Raw genomic sequence first — 14,301 nt, forward strand, 5'->3', positions numbered from 1 at the left:
TATAGTCTCCAAAAAAAAAACATTGCCATTTTCCATCCGTCCACCAGATGCCCTCAGACTTTCCTTCCTTTCACCGTCACCTGACTGCCACACCCATCCACACACCTGTTCCCACCAAGGAGGGTGAAAAGAGGAGATGTTACGCGTCATCAACTCATCATATCTTTGGGGTACGACACATGCGCAGTAAAACCTGGTCTGCACTCGCCGAAAATGAGCCAATAGCAACGCATGACCGCATCTTCAGTCACACTGCGCATGTGTTATACCCCATAATTCAAAACTGTGTCCCAGCATCTTTCAACAGGCCTTGGTTCCCATTTCCCTAATCAGCTCTGCCACTCTCCACATATTAAACACAAATGAAGCTTATGCGTAAATTCAGTCAGGAAGACTAGGGGTGCAATCTCATTCATTCTCATTTATTCTGGGTCTCTCTCTCTTATGGGCTATTAATACGTCAGCTGATTATGGGCGTCTCTCTTTTCTCTTGCCATATCTCCCTAAACCAATCACATCATTGCTGTCAAAAGTTTAAAACTGTTCTCCTCTATGCTGCTTTCAGTGTTAGTATCACCACAAACTGATGCGTCCCTCCACCACCCGATCACCTCCAGATTCATCACATCAGAGCAATCCTGCTCCACTTCATTCATCGGGAAAGGAGGGAAACTCAGAGGGCATTTGGTGGACGGATGGAAAATGGCAACGGTTTTATTTGGAGAACTAGAAATGCTTCTGGAGAGGAGGGACAGGGAGACAAACTTTGATATAATATAATCCAAATATATCTGGAGATATATCTGAGCTTTGGCATCAGACTTTAACCTCTTGAAAATAAAACATCTGATGGTGATGGAACAACATCTGTATAGCTTTCGGAAACAAAAATGATGACGGTGCTATTATATTGAAAGGATCCTTTTAAGGGTAAGTGCCTAATGGCTATTTAGGTGACTTTGTATACTTGGATTATATACTGTATCTAGTATCATAGCACACCATAAGTACAGTAGTTGATAAATCCAGTTGAGAACTGCTACATAAAAACACAAACCTGCTCAGAGACATGAGGCTTTGACACTTCTAATGCCTATAAGTCATTCCAGCACAAATCTATAACCATATAATCCACATAATATCCAACACAGAGGTCATCCGGAAGAGACTGCATCAAAACTCCTATTAATAAATGTGATGGAATAATTGATATACAAGTTATCTTTGGAAGGAAGAGGTCCGGAGCTGATGATGTCTTACAAAAGAAGGTTTATTGAAGCTTGGCCAAGGAGAATTGACAGGTCTCCACAATAGATGCTCTCTGCGTGAAGGCCTCACAACTCTGCCCTTCCTCCCCGGTGCTCAGTGTCTTACCCCTTATCATGTTATGACTTACTTCGTTCCTCTGGCATCTCTGACCCTGGTTGCCTTAGCGACTGGCTCTACGGTCTCCACTACAGGCACAGCTGTACAGATAACGGTGGCTCCTCTAGACAGGACTCCAACCCAAGAATGTCAACAGAGGGACACTCTGACAAACACTCTGACCTTTCTACCAATAAGAGAGGAATCGATGGAAAATTCCATCACAATAAAGACATTCTATTTCATATTATTTCAAATATTTTAAATCCTGATCAGGTAAATAACTGACAGGTGGAGCGAAGGAATCTGGTTCAACTAATTCAAAGGTCCTCCATCAGAGGGAGACAGAGACTGTCTGAACTTCTAATTTCCCATCTTGTGCACTATATGTACTTCCTTCAAACAATGAAACGAACATCTGAAACCGTAGTAGGCCGGTGCTGGACCAGTAGAAGACAGCAATGAAAAACGTAGAAGAAGGTCGGCACACTGTAGCTCCGTTCAGACTGTCTGAAGAAGAGCATGGGCTTGAAACGTCACTAACTAAGATGTGCCACTAAATTGCACTTAAAGGGAGCTACAGTGTGCAGATCTTCTTCTACGTTCTTCATTGCTATGTTTACTTCCTGACTTCATATTTAAGTGTCTGAATGTAAAATTCTGTCACTTAAAAGTTCACAATTTTGGATGCTGTTTTGTGTTGCTGTTGAAACTACAGCCATCAAATGAACCATGAAGTTGAATCAACTTCTCTCTGCAACAGTTTCAAAGAAAACTGAACCTTCCAATATTCATGTCAGATTTATCGCATCAGGACTGTTGTATTAGACTAAATTATTGTAGCTAACTCTCATAAACCGACAACCAAATATGCATTTCTGGTCTAATAATCCATGAAACTTGATGGCCTGCAGATGGCAATATAGTCTAAGTAGTAATAGTTTTGGATGTGAGCGGCAGGGGAGAACAGGGGAGTTGTAAGTGAGTGTGTATTTAATTTAGCGACCCTGAGCAGTTGTTAGAAAGGCTGCAGAAGTATTGTTCCACAGGAAGCCACAGGTCTTTGTGGCGTGTCCTGTCTTTGTGCCGCTCGCTGTCACTGACTCCTGTGACGGCCGCAAACATGAGTCACAATGAAGGTCAACTCTAAGCTGCTTGTGTCTCAACCATGTAAATACATTAACAAAATTAGTATAACTTTATTTTGCACAAGTTTAAGTGGCTCTAAGTAATCTATTGCCTTTATAATTCCCACTTGATGACAGCGGCCTGTAATTGACTCAAACAGTGAAGTTGCATTGTCACAATATAGAGCAGCTGGATAATTAGAGCACATATCCGCCAGAAGTGGTAATATAGGCTATCACAATGCAAACTACGGTCTGCCATATAGCTATACTGCTTTATCATTCATGTTTTGTATTGACGCCCAGGCTCAAATGTCCTCAGATGCATCGCCTGAATCATTAAACTCCAATGGGTCTGGAAAATGACTTTTAAAAGACAGAAAGCTCAGGTCCTGATGAGTAAATCAACGACCTTATCGGCCCCTGCAGATACAGTGTTATTGTGATTTTACGGAGCAGTAAAAAAAACTCTTCTCTTATAACCTCCCTCTGTGTTGGATGTCCGGATGTTTCATTGAGCCTCATTCATTCACTGCAGCAGGAACCTTTTTCTTCCATGGAGCACCTTGTGACATGATGTTCACACCTACAACAAGTCTCCTCCTGCGCCTCTGTGCAGGGGTTGAATACCTTGCTCAAGGGCTTGATCATAGTTGCAAAGGGAGGGGATTCACGCGTACGTTCACCATCTGGATTTGGATTTGACCTGTTATCAGAGATCCAGAGCGACTTTTTTAATGACATGCTGCAGATGTGTAGCATATCTGACACCTCTGTCACTTACACTGACCTTCATCTTTGGCTCGCAAACACAGTTTAAATGAAGCAAATTAACTGTTCAGGTATGCCAAATTCAGCTGTCTGCAGAGTGAAGCCGAACTAAATTGCTTTAGTGAAATTGTGTTTTTTAGTTGGGAAATGGAGCGCCTTACAGAGTCTCTCCATCTGTCAATGTCTTTAATTTTGTTCCCTCCCTTCCTTACTTCTTTTCCTTAACCTTTTCTGACAGGATTAATTAAATGCCACTCCAACAATCAGCTGCATGCCAGAGGAGGGAGCGGGCCGGATGATGGTGTGTGTGTGTGTGTGTGTGTGTGTGTGTGTGTGTGTGTGTGTGTGTGTGTGACCTTAAGCTCTTTTTTTTCATTTCAAGGACCCTGCCTGCTGCTTTGCCTCAACAGATCCAAAATCATCTATCTATGTGTCTGTCTGTGTGTCTCCCTGATTGGTTGCTGTAGAGCTCGGATGTCCCATCTGCTGTGCGTCTGAATTATCAGCTTACAACGTCACACCTTTGATAAAACAACAATAAAGATAATCTCTGGCGTCTTTCAAAATGTGCCAGTTAGCCCTGAGCTAGTTTCCAGATGTCAGAGCCGGCCCGCTCTCCATCCTCTAAAACCAGGTGTGTCTTACACGGCCGAGGGCTGGCGCGTTAGTCACCCAGCGGTTCCATTGTAAAACTCAAAGCATTGGCTTCAACAATTATGTTTGAGGTGCAATAAATCATGTTTCAATAATACGTTTTGTTGCATGACATTTAATACTTTTGCAATCATTCATTGTACACCCAAAATCAAGTGCGTTCAGAGGTCGGCATCTAAGAAGCAGTTGCTTTAACTTTAAAGATTGATGTTTTTTTGCCAGGTGAATGGAAGAAGTATGGTGGGACGGACTCAGGTCAATGAGTTTTATTTATTGTCATCTTATTCTTTCAACAGAGTTCTTCAGACTCATTTCATGACGATCATTTAATCTGTTTTTTCTCTCATCAAAAATGAACTGAATCGCTCAAGTTATCAATAAACTGAGATTATTGTTAGTTAAAAACAGGATGTCACCATCTGGACTGGAATGTGTCTCATGAGTCCCTCCTGTTTTCTGTTGAGATTTATTTCCTCTGAACTCAGTGACTAGAGCTTGTGGTTTCGATTGTTAAATTAAATTTTCCTCCTGCCATGAAATAACAATACTGATCAGATACAAGCTGCAACTCGTGGGGCTGAAAAATGAAGCCAACGCAGAACTGCCAAAAACTACAGTTCCTCAAATAGCCACTTGAGGCTGATGGCTCCAAAAACGAGTTAATCTCCATAGACCCCCATGTTAAAATGCCAGACTTTACAGCAGACATGTTTACAGCATGGTACAAAAAAAACGGTTTTGGTCTCTATAGCTAATTTCCCTGTTCATGAGAAATGACAATTTTTATATAAGTCACCTGTTTAAATTATATTATAAGGCTTAAATTTACACAAGGTCGTGGCTGCTTTGAGGGACAGGTGGGTGCCGTCACAGGTGGCTAGCCGCTATCTCAGGCGTGTTTGTGGTGTTGATGCCGTTTGGAGAATTTTTCATGCTAATATCAGACAAATAATAATATGGCTTGCTTTGTAATTCATTGTATTAACAGACCGTCTGTAATAAGGTCACTTCTGGCTCCAAAAGACCAAGATGGCGACGACCCAAATGCCAAACTCAAGCCTTCAAAACGGCAGTTCACAAACCAATGGGAGTCTTCACGGTGACTATACGTTCGCCTCTTATAGCCTATACAGCCTTCTATCACCTGAAGAATATAAGAAGAATTAGAGAACTGATGAACATGCATTTATCTTCAGCCGACTTGACTACTGTAACGGCGTCTTTACCGGTCTTCCTAAAAAATCGATCAGACAGCTGCAGCTGATTCAGAACGCTGCTGCTAGAGTCCTCACTAAGACCAAGAAAGTGGATCACATCAGTCCAGTTCTGAAGTCTCTACACTGGCTGCCTGTCTCTCAGAGAATTGATTTCAAAATACTGCTGCTGGTTTACAAAGCACTAAATGGTTAAGGGCCAAAATACATTTCTGATCTTCTGCTGTGTTATGAACCATCCAGACCTCTCAGGTCATCTGGATCAGGTCTGCTTAGTGTCCCCAGAGTCAGAACTAAACATGCAGAAGCAGCATTCAGTTTTTATGCACCAAATATCTGGAACAAGCTCCCAGAAACCTGCAGGACCGCTCCAACTCTCACTTCTTTTAAAACAAAGCTTAAAACTTTCCTGTTTGCGGGTGCCTTTTATTCTGACACTGCACTATAACTTCTACTCTTTTGAGTTTTATGCAATTTTAGTTTCTATCCTAGCTTTTATTTTTAGCTTGTTTTTATTTTCTAATTTTTAATGTTTTAATGTTTTTATGTTTTTATAACTGTTTTAATTATTTCTTAATGTTCTTTTGCATTTTGTCGCAATGTTCTTGAATGTTTCTGTAAAGCACTTTGAGAAATGTGCTATACAAATAAAGCTGCATTGCCTTGCCTTGCCTATAGCTACAGTCTACGATTATATATGACATTTAAAAGTCAAACAACCAAAGTTGGCACCAAACTGATCTTTAGAAGGCTCTCAACAAGTCCATGCACCTGTATGACCTGTGAAATATGTAACCTGTCTCTCACGCTCTTCCTCCCTGCGGATCCAGACATAAGATTCACCTGGGTGAGGTGCAGCTTGGTCACACTGCTTAAAAATCCATTTATTTTTGCAGCAGGGACTATGGTCTGTTTTTTTGTTTTTTAACCCAAATAGGACGTCTGATTCCGTGCCACACATATTCTGTCTCTAAGTCTACTGGACACCCTGTCAGCTTGTATTATAAACTGTAGGGCCTCCAGAGTACCTGACACCGTGAGAGAGTTGTTTGTTTCTCGTGCACAAAGTCTGTGCAGTCAGCATCTAAAATCCACGTTGCTTTGTGCTTGTTGCTCCCAGAGGAGGCTGCACCTACAGCCAGGTGAGGAAACTATTGTACAGCAATACAATTGTGAAACAGGGTGAGCCATGCCGCTCAACCTGGTCTCACTCCCAGGGCGTCAAAAACACCGACACTTGGGCAGCGGCCCTCTGCGTCTTGATACCGACGCACAAGCCATCATTTAGTGATGAATGTAAACCAGAATGTAAACCCATCTGTGTGGATATTAGATGCTCAGATCAACAGATGTAATATTAAGAGTGCGAAAGTCTGCTAAAGGCGGGTGGGAGGAGTGGTGAATGGGTCAAACAAACACAGGACTTTTACTCAGGGGACAGGCATTTGTGTCCCATATGAAACCAAAAGTTGAGGGATTTCATCCATCCATTTACTTCCGCTTATCTGGGGCCGGGTCGCAGGGGCAACAGGCTTAGCAGGGAATTCCAGAAGTCATTCTCCTCAGCAACGTTTTCCAGCTCTTCCTGGGGGACCCCGAGGCGTTACCAGGCCAGACGAGATATCTAATCTCTCCAGCGTGTTCTGGGTCTACCCCGGGGCCTCTTACCAATTGGACGTGGCCGGAAAACCTCCAAAGGGAGGCGTCCAGGAGTCATCCTGATCAGATGCCCGGACCACCTCAGCTGGCCCCTTTCAACGCGACGGAGCAGCGGCTCCCTCCACATGTCTGAGCTCCTCACCCTATCGCTAAGGCTGAGCCCAGCCACCCGACGAAGGAAACTCATTTCGGCCGCTTGTATCCATGATCTCATTCTTTCGGTCACTACCCAAAGCTCATGACCATAGGTGAGGGTTGGAACGTAGATGGACCGGTAAATCGAGAGCTTTGCCTTCCGGCTCAGCTCCCTCTTCACCACAATGGTACGGTACAGCGCCCGCATAACTGCAGACGCCGCAACGAACCACCTGTCCTTCTCCCGCTCCATTTTACCCTCCCTCGTGAACAAGACCCCGAGATATTTGAACTCCCTCGCTTGGGGCAAAGACTCACTCCCTACCCAAAGGGTGCAATCCGCCTCAGACTTGGAGGTACTGAGGGATTTTACTGACAACGTTATGTCACGTGTTGCTACATCACTGAGACATTACATCCGTAGCTTAAGTTACATTACAAGCGTACTTATTTTAAGCCAAACCATCCACGCAAAAACGCCGGGGGCTTCTGCCCAAGCGGAAAAATATGACGATTAGGGATGAATCGGGTGAATGATAAGACAAGGATGTGACTTCCACTGAAACCTGTAATTCTGTCAGGCAACAGAACCGAACCAAACCAAACCAAGAGCAAACCCAGCAGCTAACTCTACTTGTAATGACTCCATGGGAAAAAAATAGAAAAAGTTATACTTGACTTTATTCTCAGACTTCATCCGAGTAACTGTTCCCCAGCTGTTTAAAGGACCACGGCTTTTTATTCCTCTCCGGTCACACGAATGATGCTTCAGTAATAAAGCACAGAGACCAGGAAGGAAGAAGTGAACATGACTGACACTTAACGTCTTCATTTTTCCATCAACGCCCAGTGTCACATAGAAAAATGTGACCGGGCATGTATCTTTAATCAAGTCCAAACAAGCTAATGGGACACTTCATTACCTAGAGGACCAAGTGAGCGTGAAAATGCGCTAATTAAAGAATGACTCAGGTCCTGTGTCGGGAATTGTTGACATCACAGGATGTCTTGACTAAAACCCCCGTCCACCTCCACTTTCCTACACACACGCACACACACACACGCACACACACACACAAACAGACATATCTGTGTAAGGCAACCAGTGTCTATATTTACGTGCGTGTGTCTGCATATGTGTGTCTTGGCAGGTGAAGGACCCAAAGGGCTATCGACCAAACAGAGAGACCCAAAAGAGGGCTGAGTCACCGCTTTGTGTGTGTGTGTGTGTGTGTGTGTGTGTGTGTGTGTGTGTGTGTGTGTGTGTGTGTGTGTGTTTGAGAGCCCATTGTGTCATCCTTATCTGTATTGCGACCCCTGAGGCTGAGTGGAAGTCTGGCATTATCATTTATGATGAGCTTGGAGGGCTCAGCTGAATGGATGATGTTACGATGAGCCCTACGAACCACTTTTTGCGTGTGTGTGTATGTGTGTGTGTGTGTGTGTGTGTGTCCGCCTGGTAACCAAGTTGCTCATCTCCATATAAATGGCCTGAGGGAGAGGGGATGGTTTCTATTTAAATGTGAGTGTTTGTATGTGTGTGGTGTGCTATTCTGGGACTGAGCCACCACTATCATGCAGTCCAATCATCCACAAAAATAAATTATCACAAGACTTCCATGATGTGTGTGTGTGTGTGTGTGTGTGTGTGTGTGTGTGTGTGTGTGTGTGTGTGTGTGTGTTTGTGCCACTGGTAAAGAGATTTGCATGATGTTTGAGATGGTGAGGTAATGAAGCCACGCGGTGTGTTGCTGCTGAGTTCCGGTTAACGTGGCACCGTTTGCTGACTGAACAGGTTACCTGCATCTGGCACATATTCACACTACAGATGGCTCTTTCTTTTCTTTTTTTTGTTCTTCTTCTTTCGGGTTGCTGCCTGTCTGTCTCACCTAAATACCATCCAGGCTCCACCCCAGATAATAATATGATAAGATAACAGGCAGCAGCAAGCTGTCCACACAAATTCCATACGGGCAATAAGTCATAGCTTCACAAGTAGGTGATGTGACGGATGTTACGTGCGTCTTTTTAACAGTCGGAAAAAATGTTGTTTATGAATTGTTCTTTGTAGCTGCCACTGTTAATTAAGTCAGCCATGCTTCAAGTCAGTGTTTTGTATTCACAACCATGTCAAGCTTTTTAAAACTGTACAGAGCATTATAAGGTTGGCGATGTTCCATATTCCTCCAGTACCAGCCAGTAATGAATTGCAACATGTTTTTTCATTACCATAAACACTGAACTACACTGTAGTTTATTCTGAGCCAGTCCTGCTGCTGCACATACTCACTACAGCACCAAGTGTGTATTAATCCTCGGCTGAAAATAGTCCCCATAAAATGTTATGTTGCTTCCATATTTGAGAAACTTTCACTGAAAACTACAGTGCCCAGCTCTTTTAGGAAATTACTGAGCCTTTCGGATGTCCTTCCAGTAGAGAAAACATAATAAAGGGCCCTCTAGGGTGCCATTTCAGTGGAGAAAACATAATAAAGTGCCCTCTAGGGTGTCCTTCTAGTGGAGACAATGTGTTGAAGTGCCTTCTTGAATGCCCCTATGGTTGATAAAACATGATAAAGTGCCCTCTAGGGTGTCCTTCTAGTGGAGAAAATGTGATGAAGTACCCTCTTGAATACCCCTATGGTTGATAAAAAACCTGATAAAGTTCCCTATAAGGTCCCTTTCCAGTGGAGAAAACATGATGAAGTGCCCTCTAGGGTGCCCCCCTAGTGGAGAAAATATGATAAAGTGACTTCTAGGGTGCCCTTCTAGTGGAGAAAATGTGATAAAGTGACTTCTAGGGTGCCCTTCTAGTGGAGAAAATATGATAAAGTGACTTCTAGGGTGCCCTTCCAGTGGAGAAAATGTGATAAAGTGACTTCTAGGGTGCCCTTCTAGTGGAGAAAATATGATAAAGTGACTTCTAGGGTGCCTTTCCAGTGGAGAAAATGTGATAAAGTGACTTCTAGGGTGCCTTTCCAGTGGAGAAAACATGATAAAGTACCCTCTTGAATGTCCCTATAGTTGATAAAACACGATAAAGTTCCCTATAGGGTGCCTTTCCAGTGGAGAAAACCTGATAAAGTGCCCTCTGATTGCCTTTCCAGTGGAGAAAACATGATAAAGTTCCCTATAGGATGCATTTTCAGTGGAGAAAACCTGATAAAGTACCCTCTGGGGTGCCTCACCGGGTGCAGCTGGTGCCCCTTTTATTTTTTTCGCCCCTACCTCTCAGAGTCCACCACTGTTGGGAATGACAGCCACAAGCAGGGAAGGTAAGTATTGTGAGATGTAATAATAGATCGTTGCTCAGCACAGTTAAATAGCAAAGCTGAAAGGTAAACTTGTGAAGACGCCTGTCCGTGGATGCTGAAGTCAACAGTCTATTTTGCAGATTTCATGTTCCTGTGTCTCTCGCTGTATATCTCCGTCTCTCCATCTTTCCCCGCCTCATGCTTTATTCGCAGTTTCTTTTTATTCCTTTTGCATCTGAGTCTATTCAGATAAGAAGTAGGGATTTTCTGTTTCTCTCTCTCTCTCCTCTATCTCTCTGCTTTCTGCATCTCAATCACTGCTCTTCTCTTCCCCCCCCGTATCCTCCTCGTTTGATATGAGTGTGTGTGTGTGTGTGTGTGTGTGTGTGTGTGTGTGGTTGACAGTGTCTGACTCATTCTAAATCTGGATGTGTGACCCAGAAAACTATTCATAAAGCATATTTCATCTCTTATGACTATATGAATTTAGTTTTGTTCCACCATCTGTCACTCTTGTGTCTTACAGGGGGAGGTAGATGAAACCACATCAACACTTTACGTCTTTGGTGATACAATTTTCATATAGCATATTTTAATTATTGACATATGCATAATATATAATCAAAACTTTTGCAGCTTTTTGTTCTCTTTGGAGCACTGATTCATATTATTTTGAAATCTTTTAATATCAAAATGTTGATTGTCAGACCTCTTTTATGGCTGATAAATGCTGCTAATTGGTATTTAAAGGAAGAGTTTGACATTTTTTTCAACACACTTATTCGCGTTCTTGCCAAGAGTCAGATGAGAAGATTGATCCGTGGCTACGGCCCAAACCCATCCCGTAAAACGGTAAGTAATCATTTGTACACCGAAGTGTTGCTGAGACCAGTAACTTCCGGGAGTCTCGACTGTTTGCCTGCATGGCAGCTGTTCCTGGATTAAACAAACAAGATATAACATGTTAATTATGGAGCCTTTTTTCCAGTCTTTGTGCTAAACTATGCTGATCTGCAGCTGGCTGTGGCTTCATATTTACTGTACAGACATGAGAGTGATGTTGTTTAACTCATATGATTAACCTTTGTAGCAGCATTTGTAACCACGGCGTTTTGTGAAAAAATCACAAATGGGGGTTTAAAACATTTTTATTCATGAAAATAAATCACGAAACACAGTGGGCCTATATAGACTAAAGCCTATTGGGCTATTTCACACAGCTGTTAAAGTAACATTTATAGAATAATTGTGAACTTTAAACCCGACTGACTTTACTGTCTTTCAGAGGCTCTAGGTTCAGTTTTAGGGCTAGAGTGAAGACACAGATGTCATATGAAACTAGAATGGTATAAAATGACTTGTGGTGACCTCTAGGATAATCAGTCTCATGAGACTTTACAACCACAAACTATAGACCTAGAGCATTCAGAGGATGGATGGCTTTCCTATAGCTAGATTGACAATAAGTGGGTTTATGAGCAGTTTCCTGAAAATTGCAATTCTTGCAAAAATCTCAATGTATCAAAAGTTTTTGATTCCAAATCACAGCATGGCTTTTTTCTATGGTGTTCCTCAAGGTTTTGGAGTCTGAATGTGGTATTCTTTAGCGATTATTGGTCATTTTTATCAATTCTCGGAAGTCAAAAAATGGTTAAATTTAGCACCAAATCTGTGTAACAAATGGTATCAACCCCAAAATTGCTGCAACAACTTATGAGACATAATAGAGCAAGTTAGGGACAATCATATACTCCGATCATGATGTTCTAAGCCCTTATACACTTTCACGATTTATTTTAAATAATAAATAAATTCATGAATTCATGTTTATTTCTGATTTATGACTAGAACAACTTGATACAGTGCTGAGCCACATCTCAAATTGATCTTAAGATGATCAATTTCAGATGATGTACACCACTTACAACATCTGTTGACCTGCTATCTCTCCCTAAAGACTCCCTGACCCCCTTAAAAAAAAGACAAAAATGGGTCTATTGTGGGTCTCAGAGGGTTAATAAAATAATTTCAGAACTTGAATTTATCTCCTGCATTTGCAGGAATTATTTAATACATTTAAAAAAAATGAATTCATCAAGTAGTGCAATATTTTCACTCTCTCACTATAACGGGGGGGGAGGGGGGAATATTGTTCCTAGTTTGCATATCATCCTACCCTGAAATAAAGAGATCTCTCTTTCAGTTTCTCTTCCTCTTGTTACCTAAACATGCAAATTCAGTTGAGTCAATCAGCCGTGGGATGCACCGCTTGTCTCTACTGGCGTGCCATTGTGCTTTTACAGCACACATAGACAACTTTAAACATGTTTCATACATTGAAGTTCTTCTACTGTGAAAATAAATTATAAATCGTCACACCTCAGCTGCAGATTTTCATGCAACTCACACAACAACCTCACCCAGCTTTCTGTGCTCCATGTCTGAATATTAGGTAACACCTGATAAAAATGTCCTTTGGGATCATCTCTAATATTGGAAATTTGGTCTCTACTCACAACCGTCTCTGACATGGATTAAAGCTGATATTTGCAGAGTTGCAACGTGCTGTGAAAGATGACTGAAGCTTCCAAAGCCACAGAGGCATCGTGGGACATGGTACAGTACCTCTGCTTGCTTCTTTTCTGACTTTTTTTTTGACAGGACTGAAGCTTGAAGAAATACACTGAGATAAATCAGATGTTCAGCACATCACAGTCGGCGTGCAGAGCAGCCTTTCTGAGCTCCAAAGGGCAGCCATCCATGACTCATAATCTATATTTCATACAAAAATTCAATCCTAGCTTGCACTGGGAGAAAAAAAAAAGTCATCTGAATAGCTCCCTTAGGAACAGATTGGGAACCAAAAACAAAATGAACACGAGCCGAACAGTGATGTGGGGATTCACTCCAGTCAAATAAAGCTGGTTTAGAAGTAAAGACGCAAACAAACACTCAGCAAGTGCACAAACTCATTGTCTGTGTCCCATAACAAGATGACAGACTGGAGCTTTTCTTATTTCAAGACCAGACAGTTGTTTATTTCCGTCTAACTACGCATGAATTATGTGCACATCAGCCATTTCATTGATGTCGTCGATGAGTTTATTTGTCATGCAAACAGCACCTCTGCACATTTCCTTCAGACAAAACTCAAGGGCACCATCTTGTACACCGCTGTTATAATCTGCAGGACATCTGTATCCGTCTTCAAAGTAACAAGTCGTGTCCTGTGGGGTGTTTACTGTGCTCATCTCTGCAGATAACTTATGCTTTGTTTGGGCACAGTCGCTGTGACTTTGTCTTCAAGGCAAAAAGCATTTTGAATGTAAATGGGATTTGGTGTAAACAAAGAATAGATCAATTATGTGACCTCTTTAGTCTTTGGATGTACAACACACACACAACGGAAGAATACAAAATAACCAAACTAAAGGTCTGAGACATCAAAAAACAATAAGATAAGATTCTGCATCAACACTTTTAGCATTCATTTTTGAATCGTCAACATGTAAATGTACAGAGGTGGAAAAAACTTGGCTTGTTATAATACAAACATGACAAACTCATATTAACACAATACAAACAACCACTGTCATGAGGTTAGACATTTGAACTAGGGCTGTCAATCGATTAAAATATTTAATCGCGATTAATCGCAAATTAATTGCACATTTTTTAAATGTTCAAAATGTACCTTAAACTTGTAATTTGTAAATTGTACATTTTTATTATTTTATTCTAACGTTTTTATCTATTCTTTTGTTTTTATCTATTCTTTTGTTATTATACAGTTTGTCTCGCACCAAAAATGCCAAAGAAAATTCCTAGTGTATACCTCTTACACCTGGCAATAAACACCATTCTGATTCTGATTCTGATTCTGATTCTGATTCTAAAGGGAGATTTGTCAAGTATTTAATACTTTTATCAACATGGGAGTGGACAAATATGCTGCTTTATACAAATAAATGTATATAACACAAAACAATGTCAAATATTGTCCAGAAACCCTCACAGGTACTGCATTTAGCATAAAAAATATGCTCAAATCATAACATGGCAAACTGCAGCCCAACAGGCAACAACAGCTGTCAGTGTGTCATTCTGCTGACTTGACTATGA

Source organism: Sebastes fasciatus, chromosome 13 (genome assembly GCF_043250625.1).
Source record: "Sebastes fasciatus isolate fSebFas1 chromosome 13, fSebFas1.pri, whole genome shotgun sequence".
NCBI classification, from domain to species: Eukaryota; Metazoa; Chordata; class Actinopteri; order Perciformes; family Sebastidae; genus Sebastes; species Sebastes fasciatus.